Source organism: Cyanistes caeruleus, chromosome Z (genome assembly GCF_971803275.1).
Source record: "Cyanistes caeruleus chromosome Z, bCyaCae1.hap1.1, whole genome shotgun sequence".
Classification (NCBI taxonomy): domain Eukaryota; kingdom Metazoa; phylum Chordata; class Aves; order Passeriformes; family Paridae; genus Cyanistes; species Cyanistes caeruleus.
Window position 1 is genome coordinate 54,068,700 of NC_141732.1, and position 20,007 is coordinate 54,088,706.

Here is a 20,007-nt window from a genome sequence, read left to right on the forward strand (position 1 = left end):
AAGAAGAGATAAATGAGTTATGGGAAGAAGGTTTGTTTTTCTTTAGGTTGAATTAAGAAGTCTTAAGCGTTTTGCTTAAGACTGTTTCGTTGTTTTTTTAATCAAGGTTTCGGGTGTCTTAGAAAAACTACTGGTTTACTGATTCATTTGAGAATTATAGTCACTGTGCTACAGCATAAGCATCATCTTTAGCATGTAGAACACAAGTCATCTGGAAACTGGCTGCTTCTAAGATTGAGTATGTGGGGAGATTATCTCAGAGAAATGCTGGTAATGCAATAATCATATTTACCACTAAAAATACTTGGATGTTTCTGAAGTTATAAAGGTATGCCATGAAATTCAGGAGGCAAGCAATTTACTTGTCAATCTTTCTTCAGGAAAATATATGAAATTATATGTATATAAGCTTCTTCTATTAAGGTATTAAGGTTGAACAGATCCCTTCTGGTCTTCTGGTCTGCCTTTCACATCAAATCATCAAATAGATTTGTGCTTTTTTGTTTTGATTTTTTGTTTGTTTGTTTGTTTGGTTTGTTTTTTCCTTTTTCTTTTTTTTTCCCCCCTCCATGGAGTCCAAAGATGGATAGAGCATTTCATGTGGAGTCTATAGTCTGCAGCTGAGGCACTTACCTGTTACGGTCAAGTCAGCTGTTGGTTCTCTTTACTGCAAGGATATATCAATCTACAGTTCCCGGTTGTGTCTATGTAGCAATGTCAACACTTTATACATATTACAGTGTGTTGTTGTTTAGGGAGATCAGAAAGACTTATCTGAAGCAAGTTAAAGTCAGACATTATTAAAACTGTCAGCACAAAATAAAGCATATGAGAATATTTTTTATATGCTGGGATTTGTACCTTTTAAAAATCACAGATATAAATTAAAATACACTCCACTGTGTGTTCTTTAAACAATTTAGTCCATGCAGATCTCTTTGCAATATAAAATAAAGTTGTATCTTAAGATTAATTTTCTACTATAACAAGTGCTGTTAACGGAGGAACAGTCTTAAGTAGTCTTAGGAAGAGAGAGGAATGTTGTCCGTTGATAAACAAAATATATCAGATTATGGTTTAAGAACAAACAAGCCTTCTGATAAGTCAGGAATACTAAGCTACCAATTTGTGGTTGGTCTAGGACCTGAAATTATTCAAAATGATACATTTTTTAAAATTTTTCCACTGTAAGTTCCATATTTTCAGGCTCCACATGTTCATTTGAATTATTTGATCAATTTCTAGGTCTGAAAGTTTAAGTTCTTGAAATAACTTTAGAATTTTTTTTTCAGTTTAGGGAGTTCAGAGGATACATCTGCCTGGTGTTGTGCAGACCATGATGAGCAAGCTATGTCAGTGTTCAGTGCTGACTGAAGCTTCAAGGCAGAATTAATTACTCTGGTGCTAAGGGAGAGTTTGCCTGCTCTGCCCAGAGCATTCTGCATAATTCGTGACTGAATGTGATCAGTAAAGAAGCTTTGCACTGATATGTTCACAAAACTTGGTTCATTCATTATGGCTTCATTATCAGTGCTTCTGACTGAATGCAGAAGCACTGCATTTTATTCTTTGGAATATTTTTTTTGTTTAAGTATGGTTGAAATTCATCTAGCACCTAAACCCCACACAGTCACTTCCTCATCAACAGGATAAGGGAGAGAATCAGAAGGGTTATCCCTGTAGTCAGTTGGGGTTAGCTGTCCTGGCTGTGTCCCCTCCCACACAAAATACTGTACTTCTTGCACACCCCCAGCCTACTCACTAGTGGGGTGGTACAAGAAGCATAAAAGGCCTTGGTTCTGTGCAAATGCTGTTCAGCAATAAGAAAAATATCTCTGTGTCATTAACCCTGTGTTCAACATAAATTTAAAACCCAAACTGATACCAGCCATGGTGAAGAAAATTAACTCTACCTCAGCTAAATCCAGTGCATTCCAGCCCTTATTTCCTGTCATTTGTATCATGCTCAGATCCCATACTACTCAGTAAGACCTCATTAACTACTGCCCCCTTTGCATTGTTTGATACAATACACAGATAGCATTCCTTTAGTCTGAGAACCACCTCAGGAAAATGTTCATAAAATGTCCACAAAACATCCATTGGGTTTATTTAGTCCATGACTTTGGGCTCCATCTGTTCTGGTGGTCACTTGGAACAGGTGTGTTCCACGGAGTAACTGGGCACCAAAGCCAGCTCAGTTCAGGTCACTGCTGCACTGAAACTTCTTCTTGCAAGGCTTCTCCTCCATTACTCTCATGGTAATTCCTGTAAGATGCAAGTCAAATCATAGCTTACGGCAACAGTTTAAAGGTATATCTATTACAAACTCTGTCTCTCATCCTTTTGGGCCATGTTTTATGGTTTAACATTGCAGTGTTAACTCCTTCACTTGTTCCTACCCTGCTTGGCAGCAAGGGGCTCCTGCTGTGGTCCACCATTGACCTCCATGGGCTGCAGAGAGACAGTGTGCCTCACCATGGTCTTCACTGAAACAGGGTGCTGGGGAATCTCTTGCTTCCCCACCATCATGGGGTACCACCCGACAGTTCTCCACAAACTTTTTCAGTGTGGGTCCTTGTCCAGGCTGCAGCTCTTCATGACCTGCCCTGAGTCAGTTTCACAAGGTGCAGTCCTTCAGAAACAGCATGCTCCAGTATCAGTCCCTCATAGGGTCACAAGTCCTGCCAGCAAACCTGCTACAGGGTGGACTCCTGTCTCCATGCATCCACAGATGCTGGGAATCTGCTCCAGCATGAGCCTATCACAGGGTCACAGCTGCTTTCAGTTACTCCACCATGGGGTCCTCCATGGTCTGCAACTGGATACCTGCTCCTGCATAGACTCATCCTTCTACTCAAGTCCACACTGGTGTTCCAGCCTGTCCAGTACAGCAGCACAGAAAACTGCAGCAACACCCTGGACACCTGCCAGCCCAGGCACTTTGCCATGGCTGTTTTTGAAATGCTCTTGGGCACAACGTAGTGAGGTGATCAGCAGCACAGCACTGCAGGGAGCAGCAAAGGCAACAAATGGCTACTAATGAGCACTAGACTCTAATACTCAGTCAGGCAAGCAAGCCCCATGGCAAGCACGGGAGCCTGCTCATTACTAGCTAAATGGCATTTGCTATAAATTTGATCTAGTACATTTGAGTCAAATCTGTTGTTATCTTGAACCCTTTGTGCTTTGCATAGGCTGCCAAAAAGGACTGTTATGAATTAACCCCAGCTGCCAGCTAAGCCCCATGCAACTATTCACTCACTTCCCTGCCACAGGGATTGGGAAGAGAATTGGAAAAGTGAGAAAACTCATGGGTTGAGATAAAAACAGTTTAATAGGAAAAGCAAAAGGCACACACACACAAGCAGAATAAAACCCAAGGAGTTAAATCAGTGCATCCCATGGGCTGGCAGTTTTCAGCTGTCTCCAGAACAGGGCCTCATCACACATAATGGTGACATGGGAAGGCAAACACCATTGTTCCAAATGTCGCTCTCTTCCTCCTTCTTCCTCTTACTTCATGTGCTGATGTTCGAACCGTGTCTCGTCCCAGCCTCCTGTGCACCCCCAGTCTCCTCACCATCATGACAGTGTCAAAAGCAAAAAAGGCCTTGGCTCTGCATAAGCCCTGCTCAGCAATAACAAAAGCGGCTCTATTTTATCAACCCTGTGTTCAGCACAAATCCAACACATAGTCCCACACCAACCACCATGAAGAAAATTAACTCTATTCCAGACAAAATTACATGATGACTATAGACTTCTTTTTCTCTTGTTTTCTTTCTTTTTTCTTTAATTAATGCTCTTTCATCAGGAACATAAGCAAGAGTAAGAATAATTTAGGATAGGAGGATAATTTGAGAGAAAGGTGTAAGGATAAACAAGGCTTGCATCTGCTAGGTGCAAAATGACAGATGTAAATGAGTATGATGAAGTTCATCTGGACACAGTATGTCCTCACCATCTTCTACATTCCCTGCCCTGACATCTTAATTCTTTTCTAATTGCATTGCATTTCAGAATCATCTTGCATTCCCAGTGCTTGCTTCTCCATTTACAAGTGAGTTGACACCACACCAAGCAGAGTGGTTGGAGCTAAGTGTGTATTATTGCAGCTATTATTACTGGGTAATTGGGGACTGTTATAATGGTAATGTAATGTAATGGTAATATTCTAAGAGACACTGATCAAATCTCCAGATTTCAGGCATGCATTTTTCTATGCTCTACTACCAGCTGGTTAGTCTGTTACATGCTAAGAATCAAGCACTAATCAAATACATTGGTCTTCAGGTTTCTTCAGAGGGTTGATACCTATTTTTCAGACATCTTTCCGTTCATCTGTTTCCTGCAAATAGTTGCAGACTATGGAACACAATACAGTATGATAAAATACTGTGCTTTTGATTCCAATTCATTCTTTTTTTTTGGTATCTGGTTATAAGGTGAACAAGATTTTATTTTATTTTTCTATTTTAAGCATGTAGTGTAATGTCTCAGAGGAAGAATAAAAAGATACATTTCACAAATAGACCTTCTCAGTACAGGAACGAGATCTCCAAGAAAAGACATGCCTCAGATGATGCCTCAGTCATTAGCAAAGTAAAATAGTCACTAACTAGTCTCTTGACATACAAGATACACATCTTTCTCTTATGAAATAAAATTGCAGGTTGAGGAAGAAAGGAATGGGAGAAAGTGGTGAGATTTTATTCATTGTTTAAGTAGATTGCATATAGTTATCCCTGAAGTAAGCCTGCAGATATCCCAGCTGTAAGCCTATTTACATGTTTCCCAGGTCAGTATAGAAAGGATTTGTCTTAGCTTGCTTCTTTGTTTTAAGCCAATATAGTCCTTACTGGTGTCAGAGATATAATACTCTTCTTGAAGTCTCCCTCCTTGTACTTTCATAGATAGAAGACAGCTGTATTCTTCTACAGCTTGTACTTCTGTATTTAACCAAAAGGATTTCGCAATTAGCCAAGAAAGCCATCCTGATGTGAATCAGCAACAGTGTGGCCAGCAGGAGCAGGGCAGGGGTTGTCCCCCCATACTTGGAACTGCTGAGGCCATACCTCAAATCCTGTGTTCAGTTTTGGGCCCCTCACTACAAGAACACTGCAGTGCTGGAGCATGTCCAGAGAAGGGCAGTGGAGCTTGGGAAGGGTCTGAAACACCAGTCCTATGAGGAGCAGCGGAGGAAGCTGGGGGTGTTCACCCTGGAGAAAAGGAGGGTCTGGGGAACGTTAATACTGACTACAAGTGCCTGAAAGGAGACTGTAGCAAGATGGGGGTCAGCATCTTCTCCCAGGCAGCAAGTCACTGGACAAGGGGAAATGGCCTCAAGTTACCTGCAGAGGTTCAGGTTGGATATTGGGAAAAAAATTTTGGCTGTAGTTTAGCATTAGAATGGGCTGCCCAGGGAACATTAGAGTCACTATCTGTGGGAGTATTCAGTCAATGAGCAGACATGGTGCTTTGTGCTATGGTTTTAGTGGCCATGGTAGTGTTTGGTCAAAGGTTGGACTTGATCTTGGAGGTTTTTTCCAGTATTAGTGATTCTACGATTCTGTTATAATTTATCATTGGTTTTCACAGCCTAAACCTGAGATGTTTACAGTATTAGTCTCCAAATAATTTTCAGTGTGTCAACAGTATTTTTCACTAATATCCTCAAATCTCAGAGCAGTATTCTGTATTTTAGTCAAGAGAGAGTATTACATAGTAGAAGCAGGAGCTGCAGAGAAGCTGCTATGAAGAGCTTCTACTCTTCATAGTAGAAGAGGAACTGCAGAGAGTAAATGTCCAAAACTTGGTATAATGCTGTTAGACAATGTGATACTTTTTTATTTGAACATCTACTTAACATAGTCCTATTAGTAAATTTTTCTAGCATAAACTTATTTTTTTTTGTGCTACTACCAAAACACTTTATTTTGAAAGAATTTAAAATTTTAATTGTACTGTAATGTAATACTTCTAGCAAAAATAGAGAATTTCATCTAACTCAAAGGTTGTATACACAAGGTGCCATCACACAGTTACACACTAACTATGGAATGTGTACTAGGCACTTCAGTTTAATATTGTGAGGATTAGGATTATAGATTGGTATCAATGCTGTCTGCATGAAAATCATGTGAAGTATGTGTGAGCCAGTAGCACTGTTTCCAATGTTTTCAACTGCTTCAACTTCTCAAAAACTGAAATATTAAGATTTATGCATCCTAACTAAAACAACCCAAAAATTTGGCTATTTGGAATCTGATAGTTTTATGATACATGGATTTTGAAGCAAACTTTGCTGTAATTCAGAATAATGGAAAATGTTTCTCTTCATTTTCTTTTTCCCTTAGATGCACAATCTTGCATTATAACTGTTCTCTAATATGATGTAGCAAGACAGCATCATGCTCTTTATCTTCTTATTCTGTATATGTTCCAACATTTAAAGATATCTTAATATTGAACCAATTTTGGTTTCTAAAGAGGTCTAAATAGCCCTTTCATCAGCTTTTGGCAGTTTTTATACTAAGCCTTTTTTCCTCTCCAGTGACTGTAAATTCTAGTTTGGCAAATGATATTGATGGTAACCTGAATATGATGTGGTGAAGTTGTAATTCAGTATTATATATCTCCCACTAGATTCTCTTTTTATTTCTCTCCTTTTTTTTTTCTTTTTTTTTTCTTAATTGGTTTCCCCCATCCCTATTCAAAGGGGAACCGTGGTTTGTCACCTGTCTCACCATCTGTTTAACTACTGCTAAGGTGATGGGTAAAGGAAGAAAACTAACACAGACATTGGTGCAATAATTCTGGCATGAATTGTTTCCTTCTTGTACCTGGTGAGGAAATGGCTAAATGAAGCATTTGAAAGATGTCATTGTATTAATAATATCATAAATTTTAAGTGTTAAATTATGACATGGGCTAAGGCAGAGCTGACTCTTCTCAGTGGTGCCCAGTGTAGGTGCAAGGGGCAATAACAGGTGGTCCTCTCTCAGCCTGAACCAAAGCTTTTTGTGTGAGGCTGACCAAGGATGGGCACAGGTTGTCCATAGAGGCTGTGGAGTTCGTATCCTTGGCTGTATTTGAAAGTCACCTGGATGTGGTCCTGGGCAGAAGGGTAGAAGCCTTAGATAGCACTGCCTGAACAGATTCCTTCCAGTCTCTGGAACTCTGCTGTCATTTGGTGGAAGTCCAACAGTAAGAATCACAAACAGAAAATCTGTGACACAGAGGTGACACATGGAGAACATAAGCTGTTTCCTCTAATACTGCTCTTTCTGTTAATAAAGCAGATTTTTCCAGCTATAATGTTTTGAATTTTCATTTTATGTTTTGATCTACTGAGTAGTCAAAATAAATAGTCTCCATTTTGACATCGCTTTTTCTCCCTTTATTTGATTATTATCAGGTACGCATTCAGTCATTTGATGAAAGGACTGCAGCACAATATCATAGTAGGAGGAAAAATCACACCCAAACACCCATAACTAACTTCTGAAGCAACCCAAAGATCTCCTTTCATAACTCTATTAATGATGCAGAAGCAAAAAAGCTGTTTTGTCCAGGTGGTACTCCTGCTTTGATATTCTTCCTCAGAAAGTAATCAAAATACATTTGTTGTCAGTAACTTTGAAAGATGTGAAGAAGTGGCATTATACATGTTAGACTTTATAATTAATTCTGCTGTTATCATTAGTGCCTTTGAATAAGATCTTGGCTCAAGCTAGAAATTTCATTTGATATTGTAACTGTCTTTTTGCATAGACATATTTTTGGGAGATTGTGAGCATGCTCATTCCAGCCCATGACAGTTATGCTAATATATATATGCTAATATAATAAAGACAGATGCCTCAGTGTCGTTCCGATTGGGAACGGCTAGAAAGAACGACACTGGACTCTCCAGGGAGTCACAACACGAGAATTCCTCTAGTTTATTGCTTCAGGCCTGTCTTATAGACAGATACGTGGAAAGTACAGAAAAGAAACTCTTACTGGTTAGCAAAGTGTTACATTACCATCATTGGTCAGGGGCACTCTACCCCCCTGACCCTCTGTTTCAAGAGGAAACAAGAGGACAGATAAACAGCACCTGGCAGTTGTTTTCTGTCTCTGAGGATTGTTTTGAAATCCTCCTTTGAATTCCCAGGCTAGCTTCTCAGGCAGGACTGAGAGGCCATGGGCCTGCATTTTCTGCAGCTCTCTGCAGCCTGTTCCAAAGCTAGCATCCATAACTCACCCTTTCTGTTAGAAAAAATAAAAAAGCAGTGTTTGTTATATCCTACTGGGCCCTTGTAGGATAGAGAACAAACACAGCTCAAGAAGTTTCTTCACAAGAACTTTGAATGGATGCTGATCTAGAATTAATTTAGAATTTTGGTTTATGTTTTGGTATTTAAGATTGTTCTCCTTGCAAGGACTTGATGGTTGACTCTAATGTTTCTAATTCAGTGAATTAGTACACACACTATACAAAACACTGTTAGTCTGTTCGAATTGACAGTCTAACATGTCAACAGAGTAGTTTGAAAGAACACCAAAGTGATAAAAACAATGCACAATGCAATTTATACTGCTTTGATCCCCTCTTCTTATCCCGTTTTTTTTTTTTTTTTGTTTTTGTTTTTTTTTGTTTGTTTGTTGTTTTTTTTCCAAATATAATTGAGGGGTTTTTGAGGGATTTATAAAGTTTACATGGCTGCTGTTATTGTTCATCAGGTTTGAACAGTAGTTCATGAATTTCAGGAAGGTTCAGGGAATTTGAAGTTACCATCTCCTCGTGGCTGGTTGTCAGCTCTGTAAACACAAGACTTAAAAGGTACAGTGAGTAAATTTGGGTCCCGCAGGGACTGCAGGACTGTGGCGCGGCTCAGGCCGCTGGAGCTGATGGACTCGTCGAGGTATTTCTTCGGGTTGGTGCGGAAGGTCCCGGTGGAGGGGCCTGCCGCTGTCTTTCTCTCCCCCCGCCACCTTTATGGGTGCGGGGGGTCGCTGCTAGAACTCAGATCGGGAGCGCAGCACGGCAAGCGCGGGGGGAGCGAGGCTCGCCCCCCGCCTCTCCCCACTGGAGCGTGTCTCGTGCACACGCGGGGCGAGCGAAGCCGCCGGCCCCCCCCCCGCCACTTTTCCGACGGTGCTTCGGACGCGGGGGGTGGCGATGCCCGCCATGGGCCTGGCCCCAGCCCCAGATCTGGGCTTGAGCTCGGGTTTTTCGGGGTTTTTGCGGCCGGCTGGCAGCCACTCAGGCCGTGGCCGGTGGCGGCGGGCAGGCACAGGGGGAGCGCGAGGTTGCTGTTTCCCCTCCCCCCGCCGCTCCTCTGCGGGGGGAGCCGCGTGCCCCGCCGCGTTGGTACAGGGGGGATTTGCTTGCCTGGGCCCCCCGGCGGCGGCGGCCCGCGGTGTTTTGGACCCGCGCTCGAACCCCCCGGCGGTGCTCCGCGTGCCGGGCGCGGGGGGGGCTGAAGAGAGGCCCCTCTGCTGGCAAAGCCCGCGCGCCGAGCTCCGCGGATGGCGGCCGCTCAAACCCCCCTGGAGAGGGAGATTTTCGGGCCGCAGATTGCTCTCGCTCGCTGCCAAAGTCCTCCGAGGGTCCGGGCAGAGTTAAAAGAGCACTATGCAGCTCATCCACGGTTTCATCTCCCGGTCCCTTATCTTGTACAACGGAGGAACTTTCGGCATCAAAGTTTCTCATCCCGGTTTCACTGTCCTCAGACTGGCTCCGTTTCAGCGCTTTAAAAAGCACTCCCCAGGTGGCTGCCAGGTTACACACGCTGATATCTCCGTTAATGAATTCCGACCATAAATGGTTCTCTATCGACAGCCAAAGTTCGAGATCAAAGGCATTGTCCATAGTTATAACAAAACCTTGCTCTTTTACCCACTGAAATAAAGCACGCATGGCATCTTCAGAAACACTGAGTCCCATGCGGGGCAGGGCATCCTGCCATGCAAGGTAGGCAAGCTGTTCATCAGCTGAAGTGCAGTTCCCCATTATGAGAACTTTATCTTGGCGGCTCCGCGAATGCAATTATGCACACGCTATCGGCTCAGACCCGGGATTTTGAGCTCTGCTTCACCAAGATAGGCCGTTCCAAGCCCGCTCACCGGCAGGGCTCCGCTATCCCGTTGGTTTCCAGAACCAGCTTCCTCTAGGAAAGCCCGGGAGAATTCCACTTACCCCTCTAGGGGGAAGGGCTGGCTTTTTCCCGCTCGCTGCTTACCCTCAGGGGATTAGCAGAAGTCACGTCGGTTGCTTTCTGACCTCGGGGGTCGGCTGCACTTCACGTCGGGATTACCGGACCTCGAGGGTCGGTTCAACATCACGTCGGGGTCACCAGATGTCGTTCCGATTGGGAACGGCTAGAAAGAACGACACTGGACTCTCCAGGGAGTCACAACATGAGAATTCCTCTAGTTTATTGCTTCAGGCCTGTCTTATAGACAGATACGTGGAAAGTACAGAAAAGAAACTCTTACTGGTTAGCAAAGTGTTACATTACCATCATTGGTCAGGGGCACTCTACCCCCCTGACCCTCTGTTTCAAGAGGAAACAAGAGGACAGATAAACAGCACCTGGCAGTTGTTTTCTGTCTCTGAGGATTGTTTTGAAATCCTCCTTTGAATTCCCAGGCTAGCTTCTCAGGCAGGACTGAGAGGCCATGGGCCTGCATTTTCTGCAGCTCTCTGCAGCCTGTTCCAAAGCTAGCATCCATACCTCAGTATCTGAAAAGTATCTGAGTACTATTTAAAAATGGATAATACTCGACTAACTGTGAATTAAAAGCCATAATATACTAGACTTAGAGGTGTAAATAGCAATTTAGAAAGCACACTAAATTTGTAGAAATATTCTGTAATAAAATTCTTTATCAAAACTTGTTTCTGGTTAAGCTACAAAATACCATCCCAACAAGGAAGTTCCTGTAAACTTCATCCTAGATTGTTTCCTGAAGATATTTTTTATTTCTTAAAAAAACAAATGATAAAGTCAGATAGCTTATGTCCCTCCGTTGGTGCCCTTCACTGGTATTTGCTATCCCAGCACATCACTGTCATCTCAACATGATGATAGTCCTGCAAGTGCAGAGAGGTCTCTATTCCTGATGTTTATTCTCCATGCTGAGTGTGAGTCCGTTGTGTTATGAATACACTAGAAAGAGATATATAAGGAAAGGTTTTATTAATTACAGCAAGCCAGCAATAAGCAAAAGTTGGCGCCAGGCGGCAGGGAGAAGGAAAAGTCTCTTCCGCACGAAACTGCCGCGCTTCCCGCTTCCGTGTTTCTTCTTTTATTTGTCTCGACTTCCGGGTTGCATGTCTTTTCTCCGGCGTCTCTGCGCATGCGTCTCTGGTTATTAGAGGGTCTTTTTCTGCTCTCTGGTGGTTGTAAAAGGGAGGCTCCAAGTCTTCCTCACTCTTACTCTGCTGACCTTTTCTCACTGTTTTCCCCTCAAGGTTTATCTTGTCCTAGCATTTCAGGACTCTCTGCTAGGCTGTTAATAATTATGCCAGCCTCAGCGAGTTAGCGGCCTTCAACCTCTTCCCGATTTTATACCCAAAGTACAATTTTGCAAAGCATCATATCATATCTATATATTTAGGCGAACAAAAGAGTTTCTGTCTATTACAACTCCCCCCTTTTTCTATTCCTTACTTTTGTTCACTGAATCTTTGTAGTTCCCTTTTACTTAATTCTAAATAATCTTCTGTTTCTTCTCCCTTTAAGGCCTCATATTTAGCGTGTATTAACATAAGGTGTGCTGCTTCTAATCTGTTTTTTACGATATTAATAATTTTATTGAGAATGCAAGGGCCTAAAGTAAGTATTAAAATTAGTAAAATTAGCAGCCACATTATGGTGGATAACAAAGTAGTTAACCAGGGGGAGTAATTAAACCAAGTTTCATGCCAACTCTGTTGCATTTGTTGTTCTTTCTTTCTCTTTTCCAGTCCTTCCTGTAATTTGGCCATGGTTTCTCTTACTATTCCACTTTTATTTACATATACACAACATTCTTGTTTAAGGGCAGCACAAAGGCCTCCTTGTTGTAAAAATAATAGACTTATTCCCCTTCTATTTTGCAAGGCCACTTCAGCCAGTGAGTCTAGGGAGTCTGTGAGGTCTTTTATAGATTTATCAATTCTTCTTAAATCCTCATCTACTGAAATTCTAAGCTCTCTGAGCCCCTGATGCTGATTTACTAAGGATGCTACACCTGTTCCTAATCCAGCCCCTCCTATGCCTAGCAATACGGCTACTGTTAGTGCTGTTAGGGGTTCTCGCTTCACTAAATGATGTTCTGGGTTTTGAAATTGTGTATACACATATTCTTCAGAATGATAAATAATCCTGGGAACTATTATAACCTGTATGCAGAATTCATAGGTTTCATTAAAGGCTGTTATAGAAACACATGGGGTTACTCCTAAAGTGTTACAAACCCATTTAGTATTAGGTGCTGGAATCAGCCACTGAGCTGGCTTGCGAGGGTCATTAATCTGTATTTTTGTTTGACATAAATAATTCTTATCTAGGGGTACATTTCCCACACATTTCCCTTTTCCAGTGACTCGAGATAATGTTATTCCTGGGGTATTTTCTCTTCCCGATTTCCATAAGCAAGCAGCAGGATTGGTGCCATTCACTCTCTTTGGTTCTGCTATGGAGCCTATGGCCTCATAAAAAGGTGGGTTAATGTTATAACATAACCAACATTCTCTAGTTAAATTTGGGTGTGTATCATTTAACACTTTAAAGGTAGCTTGCAGAATTTTCCAAAGAGCCTCGTTTCCATATTCTTGGGGTGTCTCTACCATGGTTAATACTTGGGCGCCATTTTCTAGTTTTTCTGAATGGTTATTCTGATCCCTTACTTTCGGGTCTTCTGCTCCCCACACCACTGGATTTGGTCCAACAGATCCCGAATCATGGGGAACCACCTCTTTCTTTATGAGTATATGCGCCCCCCAATCCCTTCCAGGTTCCCATACTCTGAGATCCCAGGTTCTTCCCAATAACCACCCAGGATCTTGGGATTGTGTGATATTAATATAGTGAAATTTGCAAGTTCCAATATATGTTATCTCCCCTGGGGGGCCTATCCAGGGCTTTACACATCCATGTGGACCCCGTTCAACCTTTAGATACTTATCTGGGTTTTGTACTTTCCATCCCATGGAAATTGTCTCACAGCCCCAATATCTACAGTAAAATTCGCCGGGATAATTACAATACCCTCTGCCTGGATTAGAAGCTGGGCACATATATAGTACCTTATGCCTGGGCGGGAAATAATACCTTTCCACTTAATGAGAGAGTCCAGTGTAACTTGAAAGCTAGGGGCTCCAGAGGTGATTTGTGATTGGATGATAACCTGGTCCTCCCATCAGATTAAAGACCAATTGAAGAGTTCATGAGTCTTACTTGTGCAAATGCTAAATGTGCTGATTAAGATTATAAATATTACTGACTTTTTTAATGAGCATTGGCTTCCCCTGCTATAATAGAGGCTTTTCTTTTGTAAAATGTCAATTTGGATTCCCCAGAAATTATTTCGCTGGGTTGTCTCATTCCCATTCTTGTGGCATTTCCAGGACCATGACCTTTTGGTCCCATGTATATTGGAGTGTTTCCCTCCACAGTTTATTACTCCTCTGCCTCTCCCGTTATCGACCCGGTTGCCACGGGACACGGGGTGTACCATCTTCTCGGCAGCAAGAGTATTCTTCAGGAGGGAGATTACTCCTTCTTTTATTGCTTCTTTGTATATTTTTTTCCCAACTTTTATGCTTTACTAAAGGGGTATTACACCTCAATTCCTGGAGCCACCGTCTGCACAACCCAGCTACTATATTTACTACAAAAGGTGCAGGTTCGTTTGGATGGTAACAATAATATAAGGAATTGACTCCTTTTGAGTAAATGGCCCACCACTTCTCTGATCCTTTCTCAAATTCTCCTGCCCGTGTTCTGGTTCTTAGGGCCCAATCAGTGAGTCTCCTTTGGGCAATGTAGCAAAATCTACACACCCCTCTCGGTGGGTAGCCTCTATGACAGTGGGTCCACCAATGTTCTTCACATACTATACATTTAAAACAAACAAAAGAGTAACAATTCTGACATACAGCACAGCCTATTTTAACACTACTGTTATATATTTCCTCACTACTAGATGGGGGTATCTTATATTCTATATAAAAACCTTTATGGAGTTTACTATTCATAAGTTTCTAAGCAGATTAATAATTTTTAGATGTTATTTTTTTCAGGATATTTTAAGTCTCAGGTCCCCAGCCGGGCTAACCACTTCCCAGTTATTAGTTTTTTGGTGGCTCCACAGGTCCCTTAATTCGCCTGGCGTGTGTCCATCCCTTCTCCGCGGTTCGGACTGCAGAATCAGTTGTTAGTAAGACTTGATACGGTCCCTCCCACTTCTGTGTTAGGGGATTCTCTTTCCAACTTCTTATCAGCACCCACTCTCCGGGTTGTACCTGGTGTAATATAAAATCCTATGGTGGTCTTTGAGCTAGCATTCCTTTTTCCCACAATGCCTTCTTAAACTTCATTAATTTTATTAAGTACTTATTGATATATTGATCACTCACATTTGGATGTGTTTGAACTTCTTCTATATTATAAGGCATACCATAGAACATCTCAAAAGGGGAAATTCCCAAATCTGCCCTTGGCTGGGTTCGAATATTCAGAAGGGCTAGTGGAACACATTTAACCCATGATAGTTTTGTTTCCATTACTAGCTTAGTAAGTTGCTTTTTTATTTCTCCATTCATTCTTTCTACTCTCCTGGAACTTTGAGGGTGCCAAGGGGTGTGTTGTTCCCACTTTATTCCTAATGCCTCCGACACCTCCTGAGTTATTTTTGATGTAAAATGGGGACCTTTGTCAGAGTCTATTGTCTCTGGTACCCCATATCTAGGAATTATTTCTTCCAATAGCACCTTTACAACTGTTCGTGAAGTTTCCCTAGATGTTGGGAAAGCTTCTACAAAATGGGTGAGATCATCCACTAGGACCAGGAGATATTTAAGTCTCCCTACCTTTGGTAGTTCTGTGAAGTCAATCTGAATATTTGCAAAGGGTCTTTTTGCCAAGGGTCTCCCTCCATAAGTTAATTTTCTGAGATTTTTCCTATTTGTTTTTAAACATGGGAGGCAGCTTCTAGTAATTTGCTTAGCTAAGTCTCGAATACCTGTGCTCATATACTTTGCCACAAAATAGTCTATTAGTCCTTGTGCTCCCCAATGTGTCCTTTGATGTATTTTTTCTAATATTCTTTGAGCTATGGCTTTTGGTAGTACTTCCCGGCCGTCTGGAAGGAACCATCTCCCCTCTGAGTTTTCTATTGCTCCTGTCTCTGGGAGTTTTAACCTCTCTTCCTCAGTAAATCTACTTCTTAAATCACTATCCTTATGTTCCAGAATTTCTTCACACCCCACTTTTTCTTTTAGGACCATTATTCGTAATGCCGCCCGTTTTGCCTCCTGATTGGTGGCATTATTTCCCCTACTCCTCAAGTCCATTCCCTTCTGGTGTCCTTTCAAATGAACCACTGCCAACCTCTTGGGCCCTCTCAGGGCTTTTAATACTGCAACTATGAGTTTTTGATGGACTAAATCTTTCCCTTGGGAGTTTATTAAACCCCTTTCTTCCCACAGTTTACCAAACGTATGCACCACTCCATAACTATATCTGGAATCTGTATATATTGTCCCCTCCTTTCCTTCTAATAATTTCAATGCTCTTAATACTGCATACAATTCACAGGCTTGGGCTGACCAAGATTTGTCTAATGGACCTGATTCTAGGACTTGCAAATCAGGTCCTCGTACGATGGCATAGCCTGTTTTCCTCCTTCCTTCTATTACTCTGGAGGACCCATCCACAAACAGCTTTTCTCCACTTTTTAATTCCTCTTCTTCCAAATCAGGTCTAATTTTGGTTTGTTCCTCAATTGTAGTTATACAGTCATGTGTCAGAGGTTCACCTTCAGGTTCTCCATACAAAAATGCAGCCGGATTTTGTAAAGTAGTGGTTTCTAATATTAAGTTTGGGGCCTCAACTAAAATTCCTTCATATTTTAGAAGTCTAGCATCTGAAATCCACTTATCCGCCTTTTGTTTTAACACACCCCAAATGTTATGGGGGGACATTACCTTCAAATTGCTATTAAAAGTAATTTTCCTAGCTTCCTCCACCAACAGGGCACATCCTGCTACTGCTTGCAGACAAGTTGGCCAGCCCTTACTCATGGGGTCCAAGATCTTTGATAGATACCCTATTGGCTTCTTTCTCCCTGCCCACTCCTGAGTCAGGACTCCGAAGGCAATTCCATCTTCCACATTTACAAACAAATAAAAAGGTCTTCTTAAATCTGGGAGACTCAGGACAGGAGCATGAATTAAACTTTCTTTTAGCTCCCGGAATTTTTCTGTATCTTCTAAACTCCATTTCATCAATCCCCCTTGTGTCAATTTATGATATAAAAATTTAACTTTGCTACTATAATTTTCAATCCACTGTCTACAGTATCCTGTTAATCCCAAAATTTGACGTATCTGTCTTTTATTTCTTGGAATTGGTAGTGACAAAATTCCTTGTACTCTTTCAGGGTCTATCTTTTTTTTTCCTTTTCTAAGGTAATGACCTAAATATCTTACCTCTTCTTCCACAAATTGGAGTTTTGCCTTGGATACTTTCAATCCCTTTAAACCCAGGAAATTTAACAGCTTAATACTCTCTCTCCTTACGTCTTCTTCCTCTTTCCCAGCTAAAAGCAAGTCATCCACATATTGTATCAAGGTCACTCCTGGGTCTATCTGATAATCCTGTAAAATCTGCTCTAATGCTTGCCCAAATAAATTGGGGGATTCCGTGAATCCCTGGGGCAATACCGTCCATCTCAGTTGTTATCTCCTCCCCGTATCTGGATCTTCCCATTCAAATGCGAAATAATCTCGACTAGTCTCATCAAGAGGACAGGCCCAGAATGCATCTTTTAAATTTATAACACTGTACCACAAACTATCAGGTCCCAGCTTACTTAGTAATGTGTACGGATTTGCAACTACGGTAAACCGTGCTACTGTGCGTTTGTTAATTTCTCTTAAATCTTGTACCAAACGATAAGTCCCATCTGGCTTCTTTACTGGCAGTATGGGTGTGTTAAAAGGTGACATACATGGTTCTAATAGTCCCTTGCTTAACAATCTGTCAATTTCTGGTTTCAACCCTCTTCGTCCCTCAAGTGACAAGGGATATTGTTTTATTCTGACTGGAATTTCTGGGTTTTTAATAGTGACCGAGAATGGGGTTATCTTCAGCTGTCCCACACTCTCAGGTGTATACCACACTTCTGGGTTTATTTTGTCTTCATCTTCTGCTCTTAAAGGGCATAGTCTTATCTTCCACTCCTTATCAACTATATCTAAATGTATTCCCAATTCAATAATTAAATCTCGTCCCAACAAATTATAATCTGCTTCTGGTACTAACAAAAAATTTCCCACCCCGATTTTTGACTCTGATTCTATTATCACATCTTTAATAACCCTCACTTCAAAGGGTTCCCCCTTTGCCCCCACTACCGTGGCAGTTTCTTTGGATATACTACATCCTTTAGGTAAAAACTGAATGGTTGATCTCTCAGCTCCAGTATCTACCAAGAATGTTATTTCTTGGTGCTGGGGACCCACTTTTAACTTTATCAAGAGCTCTTTCTGGTGGTCTTGGGTCCCCAAAACAAAGAGCCCCTGACACCTCTAGTCTTCTTTGAACATCTTTTCATCCTGGATCCTCACCCTACATTCTTTCTTAAAATGTCCTTTCTTTCCACAGTAAAAACAAGTTTTAGTGTTCTGTCTTTCCTTTAAGTCTCTAATCGGTCTCTGTTGTTTCCCTTTCCAGGTTTGATCTTCACTCTCTCTTACAGCAGCCACCATCATTTTAATCTGCCTCTTCTGAGCCTCCTCTTCTCTTCTAACATACACTTTTTGTGCTTCTCGCAAAAGTTCATCCAGACCTCTGTCTTGCCACCCATCCAATTTTTCTATCTTCCTCCGAATATCCTCCCAGGCTTTTGCCACAAATTGTGCTTTAAGCAGTGCTTGTCCCAATTGGGTATCTGGATCCATTCCAGAATATAGTTGAAAATTCTTTCTAAGCCTTTCCAACCACTCCGTAGGAGTTTCATCTTTCTTTTGCCTCTCATTAAATACTTTATTAATATTATGACCCCTTGGGACTGCCTCCCTAATTCCTTGAATTATAATAGTCCTTAAATCCTGCATGTGTACTCTATGGGCTGGATTCTGATGATCCCAATGGGGATTTTGGAGGGGCCATTTTACATCTGCCAGTGGTCGCTGGACATGCTGAGCATCCCAGATGCGCATTCCTTCCCTTCTAATCATGTTTCTCTCTTCTGCCGTAAATAAAATATTCAAGATAGATTGTAATTCTTCCTGTGTGTATATATTAGGTCCTAAGAATTGATCAACTCTTTCTGCAACCCCCAAATGGATCTTCCAGTAAATGCCCCATCTCCTTTTTAAAATCTCTGACATCCCCCGAACTAAGGGGGACAGATATAAACCCTATTCCAGCTTGGGGGCCACCCATTGGCATCTCTCTTAATGGGAATAGGTTCTCCTGTTTCCTTCTGAATCTATTCCAGGTAACAGGCCCCACCTCTGGCATGTCTAAATCCTCCTCCTCGGGATTCGGAGAGGGAGGGGCTCATGGTGGTGGTGGTGGTACAAATGCAGGGGTGGGGATTATCAAAGCATCTTCTTTTCAGGGTTTCTTTTTCTTTCCCTTCCCCTCCCCCAAATTCTCTGTCAACCTAAATATAAAAGCCTCAGGATTCACCACCCAGATCTCTGCAAAAGGACTTTCCTCTGGGCTAAAGGGGATCTTTGTTCTTACCCATGAATTTAACTTTTGTTTAACCCAATCTTCAGTTGATCCAAATATAGGCCAAAATACATTCTTTGAAATTTCCTTTCCTCCCCATACTTCTACACAATAGTGAATCATTTTTGCCTTATCCTTATTTTCTGTTCCTGGGAAATGCTCCAAATTCTCTAATATAAAACCCAACAGACTGTCTCTAGGTACCGGTGGGAGTTCAATAGATACAGGGGGCTTGCTTCTCCCCTGCCCCATTCTTCCAGAGTGCCTTCTATCACACAGCCTCTTTCACTTCCCCTTTTTCGTGGCCCAGGCCCTCGCGGGCCAATGGGAACCACACTACCGAAGGGTCAGCACTCGCTTGGAGAATCTGGCTACCAGTTCTCCTCTCACACACACACCACTTCGCCACACTCCGGGATCCCGACCCCAGCCAAACGGTTCCCGTAATACTCACGCATCCTGCGTCTTCGTCCGGACTCTGTGCACAGATTTTAAGGGGTCGACCGGTCTCCCTTTTGCTTATTGCCTTAGATTTAGGTTCGTCGGTGCAACTGAGGCAGGAACCGGTCCTCCGGACCGCTGAATATTAAAGTGGGGCGCCCACCGGTGGTGCCGAGTATCCGTCCTGCAGATTGTATCCGAGTCACGGCACCAAATTTGTTATAAATACACTAGAAACAGATATATAAGGAAAGGTTTTATTAATTATAGCAAGTCAGCAATAAGCAAAAGTTGGCGCCAGGCGGCAGGGAGAAGGAAAAGTCTCTTCCCCACGAAACTGCCGTGCTTCCCGCTTCCGTGTTTCTTCTTTTATTCGTCTCGACTTCCGGGTTGCGTGTCTTTTCTCCGGCGTCTCTGCGCATGCGTCTCTGGTTATTAGAGGGTCTTTTTCTGCTCTCTGGTGGTTGTAAAAGGGAGGCTCCAAGTCTTCCTCACTCTTACTCTGCTGACCTTTTCTCACTGTTTTCCCCTCAAGGTTTATCTTGTCCTAGCATTCCAGGACTCTCTGCTAGGCTGTTAATAATTATGCCAGCCTCAGCAAGTTAGCGGCCTTCAACCTCTT

At 42.2% G+C, this 20,007-nt stretch overlaps 1 protein-coding gene across 11 annotated transcripts in view; it reads left to right on the top strand.

Annotated features, from left to right (window-relative positions):
- Positions 1-20,007, top strand: part of RFX3 (regulatory factor X3) — a 116,912-nt gene that overhangs the window by 38,379 nt on the left and 58,526 nt on the right. The gene's annotated exons all lie outside the window — the stretch shown is intronic.